Source organism: Cricetulus griseus, chromosome 4, assembly GCF_003668045.3.
Source record: "Cricetulus griseus strain 17A/GY chromosome 4, alternate assembly CriGri-PICRH-1.0, whole genome shotgun sequence".
NCBI lineage: Eukaryota > Metazoa > Chordata > Mammalia > Rodentia > Cricetidae > Cricetulus > Cricetulus griseus.
Genome location: NC_048597.1, coordinates 153,519,105 through 153,545,456, shown reverse-complemented (window position 1 = coordinate 153,545,456; position 26,352 = coordinate 153,519,105). Strand labels below are relative to the sequence as shown.

The following is a 26,352-nucleotide window of genomic DNA, read 5'->3' as shown; positions in this document are numbered from 1 at the left end:
TCTGAGCAGGGTATGTGATGAGATATGAGACCAGACAGTGTGATCTCATCTGGTCTTGTGGTCAAGATTTTCATTACCAGTTTATATCCCTGTTTATCTCCCAGGAGCTCAAAGAGATGAAGTGGCCTTCCAGAATGTAGCCTTGGTGTCTTCTGTTTCTAATGTGACCTGGGCCTGGATATATCTTGTTCTACTGATGCCTGTGAGTGTGAAAGTGTTAAGGGCATGCACGTCTATAAACATTTTCACAAAATTTCTGCTAGCATAGTATAGAGTAATGGTCTTTGCATTTCAATGTACAGTTTAGGGGCAAAAAAATCTCATCAGCCGTGTTTGCATCTTTGTTCAGCTAGGTGGTTAAATCTATTACTGCAGAGTAGAGCTTTAGAACTCAGGGCAGTTTTTAGATAGCACGCTGACAGCATAAATTTTAAAAAGTGGAATACATTTTGCTAAGTATTAGATGTTCCAAGAGTCAACAATCTGACTGCAGCCATGGCAAACACCTATGTATGTTTTCAGCCTTCTAACCCCTAATCTTTCTTTGATTTCAGGTATGAGTGGGGAGTGCCAGCATGTCACAAGCCTTACAGTCAATTGCTTATAGTTTGTTTCTTGGACCCATCTAGTCCATCATCTATGTAGGGTAGGCTTCAGGCAGACAATGATGTCTTATGTTTAAAAGTGTCTATGTGTGATGGCTTCATTCCATCCACAGATACTGGGAAGTGTGGATCTGAATTCCCTTTTCACAGATAAAGGAATGAGAAGTAAATAGTCCAGGTGTAGCCACTGAACTTGAGTCTTTTAGTACCAGATGGCACCATCTGTGCATGGCCTCTCCATTCCTAGAGTCCCCACCTCAAGGTGGGCTTCTTGAGGTAGGGAGTTGAGATGTGAGGATAAAGAAGATACAAGCATGAGGAAGAGAGGGCAGGTGGCTGCTTTCAACCACTGGGGCAGGTCATTTAACTTCCCTAGACCCTGGTTTCCTCATTGAAGTGACAGAACAGAAGTTGGTTGCTGCTTTCTGGAACTTTCCTCTGATTTAAGGAATCATCAAAGACAAAAAATCCAAAGTAAAAGCAAAGAGATAGTGACGACGGGAGTGGATCATGTTCTCTCAGGTCTGTGACCATCACAAGGACACCATTATGCTCTCTTCCTTTGCATCCTCACCAGTAGCTGGAACACCTTCATTTTGAACACTTTACTACTCAGGTAGCTGTTGCTACCACCATCACTGTTTCACACATGATGGCGAACAGACTGAAGAGATCAAATTAAATCCATTTCCACTTTAGGGTGGGAAATCTGTTTGGAACAATCAGGAGGGTTTGGAGCATCAAGCATGGCTTTTCAATTGCCATCAAATGGTAAATTGCTTAATGTCAATTGGCATTAAGTGGACCGATTTGTACCCAATTAATCCACCAGGGTTGAGAAGGAAGAAAACAATTTCATTTAGCTAGATTATTCCTTACTGGCTTCTTCCTGCCTGCTGCTCCCAGCAGTTTGCAGACTTTTCTTGTGCCTATTCTTTGCCTGTTCAGGGAGATACACCCCCCTCACCCAAGCCCCCTTGTTGGGAAAGACAGGCTTGTAGCTACTTATTTTAGCTTTTCCCATGCTACAGAGCCTCGATTAGGGAATGGTTGTCACAGATCCCTGATGAAATACATTGCTAGTGTTAAAGAGTTAATGCAATTTTCAGAAACATCTCATTTCCAACCAGAGCTAGACTTTAGTCCCAGACAAAGCTGGCATGTTAGGTGACTTGTTGTGCACGTTCACACACAAACACACACACACACACACACACACACACACACACACACACCACAAAAGCAGTGTTATTGAATGACAAGTCACATGTAGATATCTCAGAGACTCTGCATGATAATGACAAACATAAACAGAGGAAAGGCAGGTCCCCATCTCCAGCCACCTGACAGGTGGCACACAGAAACCTGCCTGGGGGAGATTGCCCAAATGAAAGGATGCCTCTGAGTCTACACTGGGCTATGTGAGCTGGCAGAGGAATGGCAGCAGTGTTGTTTTCACCTAGACTTTATGCTCCCATTGGTTGGTAATTTACATTTATATAGACTCAAGCTCTAGGTTCTAAATAGCTTTCCTGGTAGATATGGATGGAGCATCACTGTGTGTAAGCAGCAGGCTCTGCATGCATAAACAAAACCTTGCCATCTATATTTAAGTGACAGCATGTGGCTCAGTTTTAACTTGGTCACTTCAAGTCATACTATACTTGAATGAATTTCCCCGAGGCTTTTCAAGCAGGCGCCTTTCATCTGACTCCATTTTCATGTAAGATGGCTCTTCATTGTCCTTCCTCTGGTGACTTATGCACAATCAGATACAGATGGAATGTGACTCACAAAAACACAGGGGATGGCTCTCTGTCTAAATCTAAGATGTGCCTTTCACCTCTCACCAGGTGAGGAGAAGAATGCACATAGGAGTCTCTCTGTAAATTGTCAAGTACTATTAGGGTGCTGGGACTCTCTTATCTTTGTGGATAGGGTCAGCTCTACTCCAGAGGGTGAAGGAGCAGAAGGCCTGGGCTGAGTGTAGGTGATACAAGTTAGGGGTGTGGAATGTTAGACACACCAGTGAGTATCACTTTCAAATCTAAACTGGAGACACCCTGGTTCTGCTTGCTCAAGCAGGTGGCTAAGGAGGGAGACACATATGTCTGAGTATCTGTCACCAAAGACTAAATGCGAGGGTCCATTCATCATTTCTGGTTGCCTAGTCTGAGGTTCCTGACTCTTCCTCAATAGAAAACAATGCCCTTCAAAGTAAAGGAGGGGCTGCACTTCAGCCCTAAATATGCAAGTAGATGGAGGACCTTCAATAGGTTTGTGATGAGGACTGAAAATGACATTATTTAAACAAGAGCCTTGGTACCTCCAAGAGGCCATGTCCATATATGTAAATACCCCTGCAGAAGCATGGTATTTGGTTCACTTTGGAGAATGTTTCTCAGAATTGCCTTGAATTTGCTGCTACTGAGGTTTGGCTACTGAGTCTAAGATGTTCTGTCTATGAACACTGAATGATCCTTCTAAATGAAATACAAATTGCTGCTTGAATCTTCTGTGCAGGCACTGGGCTTTTTGCCCTGCAGCTCCTTCATCATGGTCCTATTGGAATTTTATCTTGGAGAATTCTTTGTTAGTGGTTAGCCAATTTTCTGTTTTAAAAGGGTTAGCATCATGCCTGACCTGTCCCTGGGAAGATACTGATAGCATCCTCCTTTTGTAATGATAGTAAATAAACAAACAACAAACTGCATTTTGACATTTTTGCTAAATGTCCCTGTGGGGGAGAGGATAGATGATGCTTGGTTGAAAACCATTTCCTTAGATTGTGAGCTCTGGGAGAACAGATTCTATTTTATTTAAAGTTGTAACATTGTGCCAATTTACCTTCATATCCAGGTCTCATAGGCACACAATAAAAAGCATGTGGGTGAAGCTGAGTTAAACAGCAAAGTTTCACTTCAGTCTGAGAGCTGCCTCCTGCTCACCATCATGTCCCAGTTAAAGAGACCCAGTGGCAAAGCAGACAAAGTGTGTCATAGCTGGGAAGCAGGCTCAGCCTCAAGGGGGAAATAAGTGTTGACAAAGAATATATTATGACAGTGTCATCTGGTGCTGGTGCTGATTTTAAAGGGCCAACTGAAGCTCTTCCAGATTGCCATAGAGCCCCAAGATTACATGATAGAGAGAGCAGCGCCCAAAGAATATGAGATGGAGGGAGAGAAGCATGCATTTGCGTCTCTCTGTGTCTGTCTGTCTCTTTCTAGGTCCTTTCCTTTATCTCCATCCTCAGCTGGAGAAGTATTCACAATATAATTATCCCTTAACTTTGGCATTCTTCACATTTTCATATTTCAGGCTTCCTGTAGATTTTCTGTGTGCATATGAGTGTGTGTGTGTGTGTGTGTGTGTGTGTGTGTGTGTGTGTGTGTGTATACATGTTATTAAGTCCACTGTGTCTGCATGTTCATACATACCTGTGTGTAGGTATATATGTACATATGGAAGCCAGAGGATGAATGCAGATGTTCTTTGGGATCATCCACTCTGTCTTTTGAGACAGGGTCTCTCACTGAGACCTGGGGTTTGCCATTAGGCTAGGCTGGTTGGCCAGGAATTCCTGGGGATCCTTCTATTTCCACCTTCCCAAGGATAAGATTACAAGTGTGTATCAGCCCTGCTTTGTATGTGTCTGCTAGGTATTGAACACAACTCTTGTACAGAAGGCACTTTACCCATCAAGTAGTCTCCCAGCCCCTCTTGTAGGTTTTCTAATTTCTGGGAGTTGTCATTGTGTTAGTCAATTGATAGTCCATTTTGCTTGCAGACGCTGGCGAGAAGACAGGAAAAGTGCTAGTGGTATTTGGTCAGTGATGAGACACTGACCTGGGCCCTTCCAGGGAAACCATATGTTCTGAGATGCTAGTGGGTAGGTGACATAGCACTTTCCCTAGGTAATAGACCAGGGGCACACCAGCTCAGTATGTTCAGCCAGTCTTTGGAGCTCCTTCCCACTCTGTAAGTAAAGCTGTTCTCGCAGAAGGCAGGAGTTCTTTTCTTAGGAATCTTCAGCTAAAGTATAAAACTACCTTTTCAAGCTCTTATGGTTTGCAGTGCACTACTCCACAGAAAATGCCTTGAAAGGGTCATTAATATTAGTTGTTCCAATTCCCTCCGTCTCATTTTCTTTGAATCCACCATAGTCTGAATCTTATCCCCTTCAGTTGGCAGAAAATTGCTCTTGTCAAGGTTACTATGACCTGCCAGTTGTTAAAGGCATGGTCAATTTGCATGCCCATCTCAATCTGTCACCACTTAGCTCAGGTGATCATCTGTCTTCTTTAAAATACTTTATGCCTTTGGCTCTCAGGCCATTTTAGGTTCAAGGTTCACACTCTTCCATCCCAAGGTCACTGCTTCTCTATGACTGTCACTAGTCCTGCCTCGTCTTCCATCACTACAACAATCTATTCTCTTAAAATCACTTTATCTCTCCTTGCTGTTCCTTCCCTCTCTTCTCACTTAAGGACCAATCTCTTGGCTTTCAATATTTCTCTTTAGCATATATATATATATATATATATATATATATATATATATATATATATATATTCTAGCCAGAATTTTGCTAAACTCCTGTTTCCTAGGTCTGATTGATTGCCTTTGCAACAAATATATTTGCAGGACTAAAAGGATCCAGACTTAATGTTTCCAACCTGTAGCTCCTGATCTCCCTCTCCCCAAATTTACTCCTGAATTCTATTCCATATCAGCAAATGGCCTCTTGTATATTTGTAGCCTAAGCTGAGCACCTTGGAGTTTGTTCTCTCAGATTCTATATCCAATCCTCCAGCAAAGCCAGTGCATGCCCCATGGTCCATTCACTTCTTATCTGCTTCACCATTTACTACCTGGGTCCCTAACACCAGCATTCTAGTTAGCCCAGGGGTCTCTCTAAGTGGCTTCCATGCTGCATCCTTGACCACTACTCCATCCACCTCCTAGTATGTTTCCAACATGGCAGCCAGTGTGATGCTCTTCACACATAGACCAGATCCAAACACAATGCAGCTTCTCATCTTCCAAAGGACCCCATCTTACAGTAACTACAGTATACAGTTGCTACATCTGGGGCACTGCTGTTGTTGTGACCTCCTATTTTGTCACTGGTTCACCCCAGCTCTGCTCACTCCTCTCCTGCTATGTCACCTTGCATGCTATTCTCTCCCTCAGACATGACATTCTTTTGCTGGAAGGACTTCTTTTCTAGATTACCCATTAACTCCTTTAAGCCCAGTTGCCTCCACCAGACAAGAACTCCTTGCCCACTGTCTGAAGTCCTGATCTCTTCACCATATTTTCAGTCATTACCTATATATATATATATATATATATATATATATATATATATATATTATACTGGAGCCCTAATTCCCAGCTTTATCTTTTTGCTGTTTCCTCCTTTATGGCACAATACCCATGACTTTAGGAATTTAGTCTTTCTCTCTCTACATCTCTAAATCTTCAGCAGCTCCTTGCAGAGTTAGTGCTCAAAAACTCAGCTGTAACAATTCAACAAAGTGAGCTCTGTTCACAAATTCCTGAAGCATTATAGGATACTTAGGACAGTGGTCCTTCTCCCTTGAAGCAAATGGTCTGAACTTTAAAATTGGGCTGTGTGTGTTGTTTTTCTTTACAGTGCAAAATCTGATTTCTTCTCAGTTAAAAACGAAAGGTCGTGCCGGAGATGACTCAGTGGGCTGAGTCCTTTCTCTACAAGCACGAGGACCTGAGTTTGGGTTTCCAGCACCCACATAAAAACTGGGCATTACCATGGGTGTCTACAATCTCAGAGCTGGGGGATGGAGAAGGATGCCTGGGGCTTGGTGGCCAGCCAAGCTTTGGGTTCGTGAAGACAGCCTGTCTCAAAACAAACTAACAGAGAAACAAAAACAACAACAAAAAATGAAAACATGAAGGACAATAGAGGAAGACATTCTGTGATAAATTTCTGGCCTTCGTGCATGTACAGAAACGTATGTGAGCATGTGTGCATGTGTGTGCATATACAGGTAGGATAGATAGATAGATAGATAGATAGATAGATAGATAGATAGATAGATTTAAGATTTAGGTTTGGTTAACATTTCCAACTATAGCATTCTGCTAATATGTTATTGTGCCAAGGCATCTTTTTTATTATATTCAGTTTGATTCAGTAAATACTGATTGCTCACCACAACATGCCGAGTTCTGTGCTGGGAGAGAGAAACGTGAATTGCTGATTTGGATCCTATTCTTAGATTCTTAGATTCTTACAGGCTTTTATGGATGAGGATAAAACCACAAACTAGGCTTTCAAGACGTTAGTAAATGGGAAAATGATTATATTCCTATCAAGAAAGTTAGGCCAAGTGAGAATAATATAATATACTATAATGTTAATATATTATATATAATAATACAATCCTTATATCCTGAGAATATCTCAGGGATGCTATGTGTCAACTTTCCTCTAAAGGAATGTTTCAGGACCAGAGCTGTCCATGTGGTCTGTAGGGCATAGCAGTAATGGCCAACAGGGCTGGAGGTAAAGAACACCGGGATTGCTGAAATGGGAGTAATCATCTCTCTGTAATGTGGGAATACTGGGCCAGGAAAGAGATGTCAGCTGAGCTTGGTTAATGGGTATTGAGAGTAGAGAAAATAGGGATGCTCCCAGACTAGAGGGAACATGCATAAACACAGGTTCTAGGAAGGTTCCAAGACTCTTTCCAAAAATGGACCATATCCATGTTCTGGGCAGACATGGTACAGAAGCAGGGCAGATTATAAACAGAGATTGTGAGGAAAGCTGAACCACGTTGGTGATACTGTTATTGTTATTGTTTGCTTTTCAACTGGATGACAAACATGAGCCTTTCGTTTCTGCAACAAATAAAGGAATACTCCAATCTTTCCTCGCTAGGCAAAGCTTGTTTAAATGGACTGGAAATCATCAAAAAAAGAATTTATCTATAAAAACATAGCAGTTTTTGGTATGTTTCCATGTTTCCTTCAATCTTTGAAAATTGATAACCCAGGCACCAGCTATAAGACTGTTAGTCACCTTCCAGTACGGCTTATTGGTTCTGATGGAGAGCAAGCAGAGCTTACTGTAAAAGCCTTTTCATGATCATGATGGAACTTCCTCCATTCTTTCACTCTTCCCATAAAGCCCGTCGGCTGACCTCCAGCGTTTGATAAAAGCCGTCTCTCATTAGCTCCAGCAGCTGAAGCTCTGTCTGAGCAGATTCCAGTAAGAATGGCGACAAACCAAATAGCAAGAGCCCTTTTCTCCAAACAGCATGGGTGCTGCATCCTTAAAGGAAGCCAGCATTCTTGTCTGCAAGTAGCAAGCATATACACTTAGAAAATAAGGCAGACACCATGAATTCAGGGAGTGGTCTTTTGAATATCCTCCACATTTCCTTGTCTAAATGAAAGAGAAAGAGAGAAAGAGACAGAGACAGACAGACAGACAGAGAGAGAGAGAGAGAGAGAGAGAGAGAGAGAGAGAGAGAGAGGAGGGAGGCAGAGAAGAAGGGAGGGAGAGAGAGGAAGAAAGAAAGAAAGAGAAAGGAAGGAAGGAAAGAAAGAAAGAAGGAAGGAAGAAAATAAGGAAGGAAAATAGGGCATGACTGTTCCTAGGTATGGCGGAGGATAAAGTTTATTGTAGATAAAAGGGAAAGCACAGTGAGAGACAGGGACATCTGGGAGAGTCCAGAGTGGTCTTGACCCTGAGCCTTGTGAAGAGAGAGTGGAGGGGAAGGGAGAGGGGAGAGAGGGGAACTGGGTGCAGCAGTCAGGAGGGCAAAGGTACAAAAAAGAGCCGGGTAACCAAAATGGCTGTTTTACATAGGGAAGAGCCTCTGAAGGAAGGGCAGCTAGTCTCTGAGCTGGAGAGTTCAAGGTAGAGGGTGGGGTATGCCAGCTATACCCTGTACAGGTAAAAACTGTGGGATACTGGTGGCCAAGTCCGCTTTGATATGTTAAATAGGCAGCTCAGTGGTTTGTCCCAGGATTTGAGACTTAACACTCACTGTTCACAGCGTTTTTAATATGGTTTTATCACAATGTGGGACCTAAAACCAAGGTCGTGGAAGGAGTCACAGAATCAAAGGATTCGAGAGTTGGGAGACACTAGTGACTATTTACTTCAATTGTCCTGGTTTATAAATGATGAGCCCAAGGTCAGCAGAGGCTGCAGCTCCAGACAAGTCCATTAAGGGCAGAGCTTGAACTTGACTGTGGGACTGCAATTGTTTCCACAGGGTAAGGCACTCCTGTCTCTAAGTCCTCCTGCTTGAGCTCCCTGGCTAGGCTTTGATTCTGCGTTCTCTCAGGGCTACCCTCCCCCTTTGTTCTCCTTTGATACCAAAGCTTTATTGCTCTAGCAGACCTCTTCACCAGGGAGGAGCTTCAATGCTGGCCTGGGATCAGGCTTTAGGGAGCTCTGAAGGTACAAGTTGGTGTCCTGGGGGTCTTCTGGATGGTCTCACAAGTTCCAGCACCTCTCAGCAGCCTAGCTTCCTCTCCCCTCTACTGCAGACTTGGCTCTCTCTCTCGGTTGAATTGATGCAGTTAGGGAAGAGGGTGAGCCTTTGATGGAGGGATGTTGCAAGTGATCATGCTACCCATTAGAAAATAAAAACAAATATGGGGAGGGGAATGGACAGACAAAAGGCAGAATCCTAGCTCCTGTTGAAATGCAAATGCTGGGTTCAGAGAGCTGCAAGTTCAACCTAGCAATTCAGTTCACCAACTGACTGAAAGGAAGGAGAGGAAGGGGACAGGGATGCAAATGGGAGCTGTCTCGGGGACTGCTATCATTCCTTCCCTGCAGCCAGTGTTTGGAGAGGAATAAAGATCCAGTTTGTGTTGCTGCTGGGAGAAGGAGGCATTAGCCTGGAGAGTGCACGGAGAAGCAGCTCCCACTGCAAAATGAAACAGATGAGGTTTCATCTCCCACTCTCTGCAGGTGGGGCCAACCTCTGCGACTAGCTTAGCACTCAGCTCACCTCTTTGCTTTTGTTTTCTTGTGGGAGTTTCTCAACCAAGGCAGAGCCTCACTTCAGAACAGCCCAGATGCCCCTCTGCCTCCCAAGGGCTTTGACTGCTTCTACAAGCAAAGGCACAGCCAGCAGTAACTCTTCTCTTCTTCCATGGAGGGAGCAGGGGAGCAGGTAATTGTGGCTATAAGCCATGGTGCTGCAAGTGGCAGCCTCTGCTCTAGCTTTTACCCCATTTCCCAAGGAAGCCCCAGGGAACCTGGACAAGTTGGGGCTGGGGCCCAGACACCAGAGAAGGGGTGGGGATGGCACCCAGCAGATTTCCTGGCTCTATGCCAGGCCAGAGCTGCCTGCTGTGTGCAGGAAATATTCAACATTCTGTGTCTTAAAGAGAGAGCCTGGAAAGGCTCCAAGACTATACTTAATACATCTGCTGGGAGCTACACAGACGGAAACGGAGAGGGGGGGGATGGTTACTGTCTGCAAAAATAACCCTTGCAGGGCCAGCAGAGCACACAGTATCCAGAGGGCACAGGTAGTAGTAAGTGAACATAAAAGTCCTTTCTTACCTCCAGTTGCACACACACAATGTAAAGCTCATTTGTAACATTGCATCTGTGTTGCTGCTTTATGATCCTGGGAGGTAGGCAGGGGATGTGATTTTAGTTGCTAGAATATGCATCCATGTGTTTCCTTTAGCACATAACCAAACAGAGGGATGGATAAGCGTCTATTTCACAGAGGAGAAAGCTGACTCAGAATATGACTTATATGGTCAAGTCTCTGGGTTTAGCCCCAAAGCAGGGGGGGGGATCAATCAAGTTCAAGCACTGAATATTCTAATATTCTAGGAAACATTTTCACTAAACTCTCCACTGCAGTTGACTTTGGGAAGAAGACACATTGCCCCTGCCACCCTCTTAAGTCACCTCTAGTATAGAGGGTAATATGGTTAGAAACTAGTAACTGAGAGGTACTTATGCATTCTGATATATTTGAGACAATTGCAAAGACCAGTGAAGACAGAAAAAAGGGACTGACTTCAAGTGATAACTCTCCAGAGGGTATTGTCCGTTGGAGAAAAACTACACCCAAACATCCCCACCAGGAAAGGGAGACAAGGCTCTCTTCTGTGTCTCCATCTCTTATCTCTATGTTCCACTTGTTGCTGACTTATTCCTGAAGCTCTGCCGCCCTTAGGACCTCATCTTCAACTGTAGGCTGTGTGAACTCTTTAAGCTAAAAATGTTGTGGGAAAGACATGTGTGGAAGTTAGGGACAATGGGTAAACGAGGAGGCAGAATGAACATATATAGAGGGAATGTACAAAGACTGCAAGCTCTCTTGGGGTTTGTTTGGAGTAAGAAGGTGATTGGGGAGAGAGAAAAGAAGAAAAAACAGGTGACTGAATGGGAAAAAGATGCTTGTTTTAATACATTCCTTTATCAAAATAAATATAACATGTATATTTTTTGCCAGCAGATATGTATATGTACACACACACACACACACACACACACACACACACACACACACCAGTATAGTCTTTAAACCTGTCACCTGCTCTACTTACACTAAACAATTCCATAGCTATGCTTGTCTCACCTTGTAAGCACAGCTGTGAGTTTCAAATTTTATTAAACATCTGCATCGTTCACAGACTTCTTTTTTTTTTTTTTTAAAGACTTCATCTAATTGCCTTAGGTCACAGGGACTACCACCTTATCAATGTGCTAAAGGCATAATAAACTTAGCCACATTATTAAGGGACAATAATAAATGAATACAGGATAAATAGCAAAAGATTTTGATGATCTGTGTTCCTTGTAGAAGAATAGCTCATAAAACAATCATTCTGTGATATATGTTTACATGCTTTATAAGGTTGATACACATACTTGTATATATAAATGCTACAGATATTGCCATGGTTTGGACCTGGCTTGAGCACATCTCTTAAATTACCTTAGCAGAAAGGAAAGATGCTAGGACTTTAAAGGGTGGGGCTTGATGGGAAGTGACTAGGTCATTGCCCTCAGAGTGATTAATGTTGATTCCTCGGGTAAGTCAGCTCTGAGAGAATGAGTTGTTATATACAGAACAACGTCATCCTTCCCTGCCCTCTGACTTCCCATATTGCTATGGGAATTTACTAGTTCCTAGAACCACAGAGGACAGTGATGGCCATAGGTTCTTACTATCCTTTCTACCTCCAGATTTTTTGAAGGAGTAGGTGGATGAGTCAAGTATCGATCCTCTGATACATATGCATCAAGTATGGTTCCTTGTACAAAGAAAAAACCTCAGCAACTATTGAGTGACATCTCTATGCCAATAGAGGCACACATTAGATGGGGGGGTTGCATTCCATGATTTTGTTGTTGTTAGTAAATAGCTCAGAGCCTGCAAAGTCATCTTTATACTGCTTCTATCAGCTTGGGGAAGAAAATGGATGAAAATATGAAAACCCTGAGGCATAGGGGACGGCAGTTACAAACTCTGGTATTCATTGGAGGAATCAACACGGAGCCCAGGGCTTACAAGTCAGCCCCATCTTTCCCTCCTCCTTATTACAATCATGCTTCCCTCCTCTTGGCCTTTCCCGTTCCCTCACATACATTCCAGAGCCCATCTATGTAAATTCACATCCCATAAATCTCAAAGCTTTCCTTCTGTTTCAGTGCAAGAGGCTGAACAAGATAGAGACTTTTCTCTTTTCTTAACCAGCAAATGGTTTTTTTTATCCCCGCAATCAATCCACCTCTTTTAAACAGTAGGTTTCTCTTCATGTAGTCACGAAGACTCCAGAATTCCGTCCTGGTTTTCTCTCTCCTTGCGACTCCTCCCTACCCCTTTAAGTTCAGAGAGCTTGCTTCCTCTTCTCCACCTTGCTCTCTTCCCACAGATTTATCTGATCTCTGTCGTTCATAAACGATCACTCTCTCCAGACCCATGTACTTCCGGCCTGCTGCGTCTAGAATTTAAATGTGCTAATCAGATTTTGCTGTGCGTCCTCACACTGTGTCCCTCCGCCACCCATTTTTGCCTTCTTCGCTTTTATCTTTCCATCCTCACCTTCATGGTACACAGGCCTATTAAATGGGGTCCAGTGCAATTTCTGGCACCCAATAAATCTAAATTTTCAAGCTTGGGAAGTTAGGCTTACCCACTGGCACCCAGATAAATGAGTCCTCGGCAAGAAACCTATACTGCTCATTACTCTCTCCCGAAACCACAACAGAGGGCCTAGAAAGTCAAAATCCCCTCTTTTCTCTTCACTTCCTGGAATGGAACATGTCCCCGCCCTCAACAAAGGGACTTGCACTTTCATCTCTGTCCTCTCTTTCTACACATGTGCTCAGTGAGGCAACAGCATCCCAGCCAGTATCTAGCTGGTTCTCTCTCTTGGTGCCTCTGAGTGAGACTTACCACACCTAGTACACAAGTCCCCACTGTACAGCAAAGAACTGTCTACATGCTTCCAATAAGGAAGAGACCATGCAAGCGAGCATAAATCCCTCGAGTACAGAGAGTAATGCTTCAACACCCTAAACCTAGCTCTTCCATCTGAATGACAAGGGACCTCTAGTTATCCGAGATTAAAGAAGGGTTGCTGAGTTTGGGGCCCCTTGAAACCAGGCCAGCTTCCTAGAAAACTGTTGTGAAAGAGGAACCCAGAGCCAGGGCTGCAGGTAGGAAGCAGGGTTGCAGTTGGTGTTTTCATACCCCCCCCCCAGGCCACGATCTGCTTTCAAGAGGCTGGGGATATTTGTATTTACTTATGTGTTATTTTGCCTTGAGAAATTACCTAACCTCTCACTTTACCAGCTTCCTGCTTCTCTACAATAAAAATCAATGACAACAAATCTTTTAAACCTCTCTCAACACTACAGTGGTCTGAGGACAGTTCCTCCTCTGGCCTCTTGCCACAGGTCTACTACTGGAAAAATCCAATCAAGAAATGATAATTCTAGAAGACAAATATCTTTAAAAACAAAGAACCTGGTTTGGACTTCTATGGAACAAACACAGTGATCAAGTTGACACTGTGCTGATTAGCTTTGGGAGCCAGTGTGGCTAGCATACTGTACTGATAGTTAAGCACTAATCCAACGGTTGTTCATGATGGTATTGTGTAAATGTGGTCACTGGCTATATTTGATTTGCAATAGATCACCTTGATCATGTTGGTGGCTGTGATGGCAGTTTGAATAAGAGATGTCCACCATAGTTTTGGACAGTTAAATATTTGACTTCAGTTGGTCATGTAATGTGGGAAGGTTTAGGAGTTGTGGCCTTGCTGAAAGAAGTATGTCACTAGGGTTAGGTTTTGAGATTGAGGCATCATGAGTTTAGGGGACAAGCTTAGACTACATAATGAGACCCTGTCTCTCAAACACTAACACCCAATACTAACAGCAGCACCATCTCAAGAGGGAAAGCTAAAGTTACTTCAAAAAAAAAATCTGCCTCAAGTGTATAGAATCATTGTCTCAATTTCTGACCTGCTGGTCTAACTTTCAAAGCTCACACTGGCCAGCCCCATGATTGTGTTATTCCATTTCAATCTATTTATTCAGTGTGCTTTGTGTTGCTGTGAATAAACAACACCAAGAACAACATGGGGAGGAAGGGCTTTATTTGGTTTACAGGTTGCAGTCCATAACTGGGGGAAGCCAGAGCAGGAGCTCAAGACAGGAATCTGGAAGACAGGAACCTGAAGCTAAGACCCTAGAGGAACACTACTTGCTGACTGCTGTTCCTCAAACCTTGTGAAATACACACCCATCTAAGGGCTTTGTGGATACAGGCCCCTACACCTGCAATATCTCTGCTGGAGATCCACACGAAGACTCCTGATATCCATGAGGCTGTTGCTGTCTTTGGACTCCTGAATCCATCCACTCCACATTCAAGGGAACACATAGCTCTTTTCTATGCCTTAAGTCCTCAAAGCACATCTCAACACCTGACATATTGTTGGCTCTCTTGTTTACTCACTGCTTGTCTATGTCTACTTTCAACATGTCAGATCTGTGTCATCAAAGGCTTTGTCTCTTGAATTCAGTATTGTGCTAACTGGTACCAAGTATAGACCCTGACTCAATGATTATTTGTTGAATGGCTGAATGAATGTTTGAAGTGAATGTTGAGCCCCATTCACTGTAACCTCTTTCCCTGAAGCACAGGTCTTTGCTCCTTCATGTGGACACATTTGTTCCCTGCCCCTCCACTAGTTCTTTAATAAAAATGGTTCAGTTGGCTCATCCCAGTTTATTTATACTCCACCATGTGGTCGGTTTGAACTGAGGAGTATATTAGTTTTCTGTCAAGTTTGGTTAAGTTCCAGCATAAGAGTCATGGCTGCAGGAGTAGGAAGCTGAGAGTTCACACCTTCAAATGAAAGAACAAAACAGGAAGAGGACAAGACTATAAACATTAAAAGTCCATCCCCAGTGACATCAAGATCCTGCATCAAGGTCCCATCCCTCAACAGTTTCACAACTCCCCACAACAGCGCCACTAACAGGGGACCAAGTGTTCCGAGCTTATGGAGGACATTCTTATTCAAGCCAACACTAGGTATTTGGGCACTTAAAGCAATTCAGCTGCTTTCTGACAGTTTGTCCCTTTTTCATGGACTTCAGATTCACATAGTCCTGATGGTCCCATCCATCTCCCTGACTGATAGGCAGAAATCTGGGACTTTGAACTTGAGGAACAGATTCCTATCTTGGATCTGTCAATTTCCTCATCTGTGAATGAATCATTCCAAAGCCCTTACCTGGAGTGGCTAACTTGAGAAACAACATACAGCCAGTGTTTAACACAGCATCTGGCAGATAGTAAATGTCATGAATACCTAAACTCTCTTAGCCTTCTGTCTTGTGTCAACTTTCCACCCCATCTCTTGAGCAACAAGCCTCCTCCCTTGATCTTTTTCTTGTACCACATGAAGTTTTGGCAAAGCCCTTCTTATCTCCCTTGCCCTGGGGGCAGCTTGCTGAGAGAGCCTCCCCAAACACCTGTATATACAATGTCTGAAATTACAATAAGAGAAATTTGGCAGGAGACCTAAAGTTAGTTCAATTGGTAAAAATGACTTATAAGCCTCAAGACAGTGTATTGCTTTGGATCACTGGCCATTGCGTTGAAAGATTAGCATGAATTAGGTTACAGATAGCTTAAGAATCCCCTCTTTATTAAGAGGTACGATTCCAGCATGCTCTGATTAGAAAAAGGTGACCAATTAAGAAGCCCTGAGGAACAGTGTGTCTCCCATGAGTCTGGAGTGTTCACATCTGATTATCTTCCTATAGGTCCTGTTCGTGTTAATGTGGATGGCAGGCAGGGACAAAGTCAGACAGCACAGTCAAATGGGATGATGGAGGAAGTTTGATGAAGGGGCTTCTTAAAAAGGTGCTGGGAAGACCGAGGTAAAATGTCTTAGTTAACTTTCTATTGCCACAACAAAATCCCACACCAAGGCAATTTATAAAAGAAGAATTTAATTTGGAGCTCATAGTCCCACAGGGTTAGTCTATGACCGTCTTGACAGGAAGGATGACAACAGACAGGCAGGCATGGCTCTAGAGCAGTAATTGAGAGCTTACATCTGATCTATAAGCAGGAGATGGAGAGGGTGGGGAGAGCCAGTCCCCAGTGTCACACTTCCTCCAACAAGGCCACATCGTCTAATCCTTCCCAGATAGTTCTACAAACTAGGGACCTGCCATTCAAATATGTAAACCTATGGGGCCATATCATTCAAACAAACTAAAAGTGTTGATCTAGCAGGGTGGTAATCCAACACACACACACACACACACACACACACACAATGCCTTGGGAACAAATGCCCCTCCTTGATCACAATTTGCCCTCCTGTTTCCAGTCACTGCCCACCTTTGTACAGATCTCGGGAAAAAATGATTGCTGAACTCACAGAGATGGAGGTCAGTCTCCAAAATCCCAGGACAGGATGGAGAAATGGAGGGAGGATCTTAAGGAGCCAATGGGGACATTCAGTTAGGTTTGCTTGATAATGAGGGTAAGCGAGAGGGCTTTCCCAAAATGTTTTTGTAATGTTGACAGCCCTCAAAATAGGCAAAAATCACTTCTATTTGATTAAAGATAGATCTTTTATTTTTAACTATATGTACATATGTGTCTATGGGCATGTGTACTTATGAGTATGGGGGCCTGTGAAAACCAGAGAGGATGTTGGAGTCCCTATTGCTGAAGTTAAAGGCAGTAGAGAACTACCCAACATGGATGCTGGAACCTGAATTTCAGTTCTCTGGCAAGGGCAATATGTGATCTTCACCACTGAGCCTTCTCTCCCGGCCCTGCATGGATTACTCTTGTTAAATATCTTAGCTTTTATTGGTGGTTCTGGGATTGTGAGGCCTCTTCCCTTTGTTTTGTTTATTGCACAGCCTATAGTGATCAGTGATATTTAAAATTGATTTGTGACTATACAAACTCATTTACATGAAGTTACACACTAAATCAGGGTATGGTGGCAGAAGATACAACATTGGTAACTTCTGGAAAGGGGTGTGTGCTGTCTGTGAAGTGGCCCAAGGGACCCTGGTAACAGGGTATGTATATTGGTCAGACTCCATTAAGCCACACATGTAAGACTTAGGTATTTTATTGTATGCAAATTACACCTCTAGAAAGAGAAGAAAAAATGGTAGGTTATGCCCTTGAAAGAGGAGCAGTGTTTGTGTGCAATCGTCTTTCGTGTTTATACAATCTATATGATCAAGTGCAAACCAGATCAGCATTGTCTCATGTGCCCTCTCTACATTTGCTCCCGGTACTCAGTCTTTCAAGAGGCAAAGATAGGGGAGGGGCACAGACGTGTCTTGGTGAAAGCTGCAGACAATTACCCCCAGTTGAAAATAAACATAATAAAACTATAGAAGTCTAATTTTTGCAACTTGAGAGGGTTTTTCTGTAGCTATTCATTTCTAATCACTCTCACCTAATAAATGAATAGAATAGCTAATGTGATTAGACTAATTCACTATTCATCAGGAATATTAAATGAATAGAATATTTTGCATTTCACCAGTCACACATCTTGAGTATTTACCTGATATTACAATCAGACATGTGTTAGATTTTTCCCTGTGCTTCTGGGCCATAGCTCATGGATAATTACAGTGTTTAATTAGACCCACACAGCACTTGGCTCTCCAGTGTGGAAGGAAATTACAGGATGTAGACAGAACAAATCAAGGCTGTAAAGGAAAAGTAGCCCTTTGCTATATCCCCTTGGAAGAATTAGCAGAGGAATGAGCAACAAACTCTGAATAGAGAAAGTTGTTTTCAATCAAGATTTTGCAAGGACATTTTTGGAAGCACAGTTAGTGGCCTTTAGATGGGAAACAATAAGGTACAGAATCTTTTCATAAGGTAGATTTTGCCCCCTCATCATTCTTAAATGCCTGATATATTTGAAGATATCCTAGAACTTTTAGTTGGTGGAAAGCTACTTCTAAGCAAGGAGAATGGGTGGCTATAGTTTTGGCTTTGTGTGTGTGTGTGTGTGGGGGGGGGGGTTCTTCCAGAGACTCGGGCATCTATTTCTTCTTACTCCTTAATCTTGAAAATGCAATAAAGTACTGTGACAGCTGAGTGACTCGTTTTTCCCTATTAAATATGACAATGTCATAGTGGAAAGGAGAAGGCTAAGATAGCCTTGCAATTCTCACTAGAACATGAACAAATTCAATCCATACAACATCATGATGAGGACAGTGGAAGAAAGCAAGTGTGGAACTCCCTGTGGGAGGCATGTGCTTGGTGTATACGAAGGCATTGAAGATGGTGTTGTGCCAAGTGGAGGGAGAAGAGCAGTGTTGGGGCAGGAGGCTAAGAGAAGGTGACAGGCAGCCAGAGGGCAGATCAGGGAGCAGAGACAAGAATTTTCTTGTCTAAATGAGATTGGAAACCCTTGATCCATTTTTGCAGAGAAGTGCATTTATACTTTGAAAGGGTTGTTCTAGCTGCTGTGCAGAGGACAGACTGACATGGAAGGAGGTGGGGATAAAGGTAGAAAGAAATAGGCTAGTTTACTGACAAAGCCCAGTGGTGACTTGCTAGCAGTGGAGGCGGACAGCTATTACACATCTTGCCCTGTAGAGCTAAGGATCAAACCCAGAGCTCTCCATGTTAGACAAGATCCTACCAGTGACTTACATGCTTACAGTCCTTTGCACATATTTTGAAGGAAGAGTCATATTTAGATGAACAAGCCCTGGGGTATGCGTGGCAAAGAAGAATTACAGATGACTCCAGGGTGTGTCATCTTCAAAATAAGTAGAATAGAGGAGTCACCCCTCTTGATGGGGGAAGATGTAGATGAATGGGTAGGGAAAGTGTCATAATCAAAACTTGGAAGCACTAAGTTTGGCATTCTAATTACACCCTAGGGGAGATATCGAGGAAGAAGCTGGAATTCTGGGGAGAGGTATTTCAAGAGGGAAGTTGGAGTCACATCTTGGAAGGAAAAAGGGCTGTTTTTCTTTATACTTTGTCTCATGTAAATGTCACATGCTGTGGCTAAGTGTGGTAGACAGAGTTCTGAGATGACCCCAGGGCTTCCCCTGCCCGGTGTATGCACATCCTACAGAATCCAAGGGGCTGGGAACCTGGGGGATTTTGTTCCAGCGATTTGGTTACTTACAAGGTTTGGCTCAGTTGGTCTTAAGACAGGAGGCTATCCTGATGGGTCTGACTTAACTTTGAGAATCCTTTGAAAGAATGTTTTCCAGCTGGTTGCAGAAGGTGTCAGAACACAATCCAGCTGTCCGGGAGAAACGAACACACCTGTGGGAACTTCCACTGGAGTCCAGGACTAGGAACTGTGGGAAGCCTTTGGGGATTGAGAATAGTCAATGACCAACAGCTGGCTTCTAGTCTCCTGATCTTGCATGACAGTAAGTGGCTCTTGTTTGTGTGTGCACCAGTGTATGTGTCCAAGCAGGTCTGTGTGTAGTGCAGGTGCCCTTGTGTGGATGGTTGCCAGAGGGTAAAATCAGTTGTTATTCATCAGAAACCACCCACCTTTTCCTCCTCTCCTCTCCTCTCCTCTCCCCTTCCTTCTTTCTTTCTTTTTCTTTCTTTTTATTTGGACAGGTTCTGTCATTATCAATCAGGCTAGGTTGGTTAGCCAATTAGTCCCCAGAGAGCCTGCCTGTCCCTGCTGCCTCCCAAGTGCTGATATTACGAGTGTGTGCCACTGTGGCTGGTATTATTTGTGACGGCTCTGGGGATCAAACTCAGGTCCTTGCATTTGCAAGGCAAGCACTTGGCCAACTGAACTATCTACCCAGACCCTAAGATGATAATAGTTTTAGATGCAAATTTTCAATAATGTTTAATACTGCAGCAGAAAACTGACATTCCAAGGAAGATTTAGAGTTTAAAAGATGTGGAGGAGCATTGGTGAGCAAATAAATACACCTATTTGGGTATTATCAGGGAACTATTAATCACAATGTTTATACTTCCATTGCAAAACAAAAAGTTTAAGAGGAAGGGAAATGTTGAGTATTTGCCAGGGTTTCAGAGCAAACTCTTGGCTAGATCAGGCTGCCACTGAGCTTGCCTGGCACTTCTGTTTCCCTCTGTTTAGTCTAGGATTGAGGCCTTTTCTTTAGCCAGCGGCCTGTCTTGGGTTTCTAGGGGCACAAGGTCTCCTGTTTGCTTGCATCAGAACTGTCTCCACAAACCTTCACTCTTCCTGATGTGGGCTACCTGTAATTGCTGACTTAGTCAGAGATCAGTTACCCTGGTTCAAAGGGAAGATCTGGAGTTCACAGCATAATCTCTAATTTTCCAGGCTATTTGAAGCAAGAAAAGAGTTTAGGAGCCCAAAGCCTCAGACCTTAATTTTGTGTGTGTGTCTTTTGCTGTGTGACGACAAAGCATTATTTGTCTTCTTGGAGTCTTAGGAGATCTCATCAGCTACAGTTTGGGGAAAACACGAGGCAGCGTGCTGATGGAAAGCATGGACTGTGATGTCATACAACGCATGATTACTATTTTGGCTTTAACTATGAGCTCCATAACTGATATTTAATTTTCATTCTGAAGTCTATTAATAACCCAGTCACATAGGGCCTACATCTAATGTTAGGATATTGCTCCAAGTTATTAGAGATGGGGAATGAGATTGGTTACCAGTGTAGATAATATTCTCATAGAGGTAAAATTCCATTGCAGGGGAGGCTATCATAGTATTGTGTTTCAATCTAGAGGTGTTCTCAAAGTAATTATCTAAAACAAAAGCCTCTATGAGATAGTGAAGAGTCTTCTGCTAAATGAGAGTATTGGATTGTGAATTGTCTGCAGGAGGCTGGAAGAATTAGATTGGAGCTGGTTGCACACCTTCTCCTGACCAAAAATAAATTCTAGCATTGGTGTCCCTTTTTGCCCCTCTGCCAGTTCTACAAGGACTGAGACAGTAGTTAAACCTCACTTCTAAGGCACTATCAAAATCTAGGGGTGAGGTAAAAAGAGGTGGCCAGAGAGGTATGGCGTCTTCCATCCAAGAAGTGGGAAGCTGCATTTTTGATGTTTGAATTCTTGGAGGAGAGAAGACACTCATCTAGGCTTTCTCTCAGCTCCTGCAGACAGGAAAAATGGTAACATTTTACCCTAACCTAACCCCAGGGTGAGAGAGAGAGAGAGAGAGAGAGAGAGAGAGAGAGAGAGAGAGAGAGAGAGAGAGAGAGAGAGAGAACAGATACAGAAATACACACATAGACAGGAGATAAAAGAAAATGAAAAAGCAGTTTCCTAGCTTGACTTTAAGAAGAAGGATTACACTTCTGGAGCACAGAACCAAATACACAACACAACAGCTACAATTATTGGGTCCCTTGGGCACAAGAAGTAGCATGGGAAAGACTCTGATTTATATGAGTGTTTAATAGCCAAGTTCATCTACTCAACAGGTAGGAAACCAGTTTGTAGATGCAGCCAGGGACAATAGAAAAAGCAGAGTTGGGACTGACTTGTTTGTAATGGATGGCACAACTCATAGGAAGCCAAGGAAACACAGTGTGGATATAATCATGAGTTAACCCTTGCCAGGAGCATGGGCAGTAAAACAAAGAGGAAAGAAGGTGCTGAGGTCTTGATGAGAGATAAATCAGGATCCCAAGGAGTAGCTTTAAGGGAAAACATTCATTAATTCATTCAGATTCATTCTCTCATTCACCAAGTATTTATGATCTAGCACATACTAGGTATAATCCAAAGGATCCCAGCTTCTCTGCTTGAGAGTGAACAAGAATGGAAAGAGAATGAACTCAAGTTCATTTAAGAGAAGTCAAAACGAATGGCCAATCTACTCTTCTCAATCACTTTGGAGCTACATTATTTCCATTGTCATTAAGAATAAAGGGCTTATCATTTTTTAAATAAAAGAGTCCCCGTGGAAGAGGGATTCATGAAAAACCTCAGTTTGAGGTGACATCACAATGTTGATGACTTGACTTCATACATCCCAGCCACCTGACTTTAACAGTCCTTATAGTCAGCCTGATTGTACTCACCCTGGTGCTGAGGTTCTATTATTTACCCAAAGTGTTTCACATTCTCAAAGTCGTGGTCTGATTTTACCCTAGACGCTCATGTCATCAGGCATCCCATTTTCTAGTGCACTGGGAGTCTGGAAGTCAGTGGTGTCCATCTCACCATGAGTCACCTCAGGCCTGACACATGTATTTTCCATTTTGACCACCAGCTTCTCAGTCATTGGTCTCTGCCCATCCTTGGCCTTCCCTTGGGATGTTCTTGCATTATGACTTTTTAATCTTCTACTCATGCTTTAATTAAGGACTTGCCATGTCCTTGCTACCACCTTTGCACACAGTTTCAGTTATCCATTACTACATGCCAACCATTGCAAAGATGAGGACCTTAAATACTGCCTTCCACCACATGCCACAGTTATGTGAGGCCCCAGAAGTGTTCAGTTGATTGTAATCCACCACTATTCAGATGGTGGCTAGGCTTTGTCCACATGTCTGCCTCTGGGAGAGAGAGATAGCTGTAAGACTGGGCCGAGATGGGTTCTTCTCTATCTCCAAATATTCTCAGAGCTTCTCTGTATGATTGCCCCTGTAGGGTATCTGGGCTTGTTTGAAGCCCCCAGTGGTCCCAAAGAATAAGTTCCTCCTTTGTCTTAATTTTTGTGCATGTGTATGTGTCTGTGTGTGAATGTTTATATATGGGTGTACATGGATGTGGGGGTTGGAGAACAACCCTGGGTGTCAACTTCAGGAATACTGTTGACCCCATTGAGATATTCTCTCAAAGACTTGATTCTTACCACTTAGGCTAGGATTGCTGACCATTGAGCCCAGAAGTTCACCTGTTGCTATCTCTAAAGTGTTGGGATTCTAAGTGTGTGCTTGGGGATTGAACTTCCCCTCTCTGAGACCAAATGCTTGTAAAAGTTATGCCTCCAAGTGGTAGAGTGCCTTGTTTCTACCCTGTAGATCAAAGTGGCCAGAGGCCAGGGAAGATTCAGGGAAGGAAAAATAACTCTACTTCTATGATTGAGGGAGGGAAGGAGAGCGAGAAAGAGAGATGATAGATAGATGATAGATAGAATCTGCTTATATTTTAAATTTCTTACACCTACTCATATCCAAGTTGGAAATTTCTTTTCCATGTGTTCATTGGAAACTAACTTGACTCCAGATACTCTATTCTGTGCTGTGCTTGGCTCACCCCATTCCAGCACCAACATTGTGAAAGAGCCACATTGCAGGGGTGTCCAAGGTTATGATGTGTAATATAAAACTGGGATCTACTCAGGTTTGGTGGATATGGAACACACTGTCTGGACCTCGCTTTAAAGGAGGGTTGGCTGCTAGGGATAGGGAAGGCAGATGGCATTTTCTACCTGTCAGCATCATCTGGGTCTGCCTTCACTTCAGGGCTTTGTCTACTAATACCAGACCTTACCTGGGTTGTCACAGTCAAGGACAGAGTGCAACAGGCATCTCAAGGCCTGGCCACTTTGGTCCAAGCATTTTGATGCAAAACAACATGGCCAGTAACACTCAGTAGTTCTCCAGCCAGTGATGAAGGCAGCCTGCACTGCAGCTCTCTTTCTTCAACTGCTAAATAGGCTTCTTTTTTTTCTCTTACATGTGCTGTTCCCCCGTGAACATCTTGCACACCAAACGGTCTCAGCACTTGCTTCCAGAGTACCCAGGCTGTGGCATACTTCTGCAGCTTTTTTTTTTTAAAGCAGAGAATAGGTAGCTGCTCATGTGTGTGTCTGTATACACACACATGCACATGACCAATATATGCTATACATATGTATATTTACATAAAACTACACATGGACACACATGTATGTATACAAAACAGACACCCATTCCGGTGTCAGAGAGGAGCCTCTACTCCTTTCCAGCACTGATTCCTTCCCCTTTTCCTCTTGCTCTTGATTATTTCTATCCCCGTGTACCAGTCCCCCTTAGCCTGTTGGTAAAAGCACCACCCCTATATACAAGGAATGAAAAGGATCTGCTATGACCATCTGTTTGTTTGTAATGTGGACTATCGTTGATATATGTCTTCTCCCTCTTTCTGCCACACAACCTTTGGACCAGGCACAAAACAGACTGAGCAAATCAGAGCTGCTATTTCACTGAACTGGAGCTAGGGGAAAGCATCTTTTTCTGACAGAAAAATCTGGAAGATACAGGTCCAGCAACATCCTATCCAATGGTCTAACCCATGCTTTTCCTTGTAGAAGAGTATAGCAGATATGTAGTGGGTAGCTGAGGTGAGACCACAGTCCCCAACGCACCAAGTCTTTTCCCATAGTAGTCATCTTCCAATGTACTTGTGTTTTGCTGCTTATGAACATTAATATAGTCCCATTTGCCAAAATTCATTGACATATCACTACAGTTTTGCTCTATTCTCTCTCTATTCTGTTTTTCTGCCCATTGTAGCTCTCTTCCCCGCCAGCCTCCCTCTGTCTGGTATCTCTATTATATACTCCTTTTAACAGGTGCTTTCCCTTCACATAGGCCGCAGAGAGTAGAGCATCTATCTACAGAGTTCTCAACCTCTCTGGTCCATTTTTCCTCTGATCTGCTGTTACATGGGGTAAATTTCTTTTAGCAGTGGGCTGTATATATTCTTCCCTCTTTCCGACTCTTGTCTTCACCACCCACAGTCTTCCTTCACTTCTCCACTGAAGTCAGTTATCTGAAAATGGCAAACAGCTTTCCTTCAAACCTCAGTATCTGGGATCTATTTCTGATCCATGACACTATCATCAATCACCCTCTGCCAACGCATGTTCTTGGACTTCTCAGAGACCCTGCCCATTTCAGCGGCATACTTATGGAGAATGGTGGGATCACAAGGGAATTCAAAGGACACAAGGAAAAGGAGGTTCACCTCTATTCCCATCCCAGGTTGAACATCAATTTAAGACAGGATTGTAGGGGATGGAATTTTTTTCTTTTTATAGTCAAGGTCGTTTTTCCAGATGTGGGAGATTAAGTGGAAATGTAAGTCTTAAAGAAGGTAGATGCATATTGGGAATACTACCAAATATGAAGGAAATAGATAATAGGGGTATAAACCATCATAAGTTTTCAGAATGGTATATGGCTTCAATTCTATCATAGTCTCATAGCTTTTGCAAAGCAATTTCAGACTTACAGGTACCATGGAAATGGTCGATCGGGGTCCACACATGATGAAGTTGAGGCCTTGTGATGGTTGTTATGAACACTCAATATGCCAGAACGTAGAATCCCTCCAGCCATGCCATAGGGGGTTATCTTGATTACATTATGGGAGGTTGGAAGATCTGCCCATCCTGGGTGGCACCAATACTTGGCTGTAATCCTGGATTAGCATAGGAGAGAAAAGGAGTTGAGCATCAGCATGTATTCAGCACTCACTTTGACTGATACCATCTGGCTTCTGTTGCTGTGACTTCCCACCATAACGGACAATAACCTAGGGCTGTGAGGCACTGTGACTTCCCACCATAATGGACTATAACCTAGGGCTGTGAGGTAGAATCAATCTTTTCTATTTTCAGTTGCTTTTGTCAGGGTATTTTATCACAACAGGGAAAGAAACTAAGAGAGGTCTGAAGCAGCTCTACACAGTCAGGCCATGCATGATAAATCTCAGAGGAACACATATGAGAGAGCCAAAATGGTGATGAGGTGCAATCAAAGCAGAGGGATCTCAGAGTAGAAACATTTGAGCTGATAGTATGAGCCATGATATGTTCATCCTTGGAACTATCAAGGCTCACATCACGTAAATCCTCAGGTACATTCAGGGCCTATTAAATCATAGATTGCTACCCACTCCCCATGGGGACTCTGAATAGGTCTAGAGAAGAACCTGAAAATCCAGATTTCTAACAAGTTTCCAGACGACGGTGATACTGTTGGTCCCAAGGACTGAGTTTTGAAATCCATTGGTTTTGTGGTTAGAAGCAGAGGGGAAATGAATGTCATTGATGTTAAGTTGATTGAGACCCTGAGAGGCTAACTGTCAATCAACACAAGCTTAATGTGCTAAAGGAATGCAACCAGGTGTTCAGTGTATCAAGGGCCAAAAGACTCACCAAGGAGTAAATAAGAGCTGTGAAGGGGGAAGGCTTCTTGTGCCACGGCTGTATAACAAATGCCCTGCAAGGGTGGTTGACAGCA

General features: G+C 43.2%; 1 long non-coding RNA gene across 14 annotated transcripts in view; it reads left to right on the top strand.

Moving 5' to 3' along the window:
* LOC103162770 overlaps positions 1-26,352 on the top strand; it is a 163,133-nt gene that overhangs the window by 64,067 nt on the left and 72,714 nt on the right. For 6 of the 14 annotated variants that reach the window (XR_004769601.1, XR_004769602.1, XR_004769600.1 and 3 more), the window contains 2 exons: positions 14,269-19,100; positions 19,393-19,569. The exons of 7 other annotated variants lie outside the window; for them this stretch is intronic. This is a non-coding gene — a long non-coding RNA (uncharacterized LOC103162770). The remainder of the gene's footprint in view (positions 1-14,268; positions 19,101-19,392; positions 19,570-26,352) is intronic. One more of the 14 variants, XR_003484698.2, reaches the window with a different exon arrangement.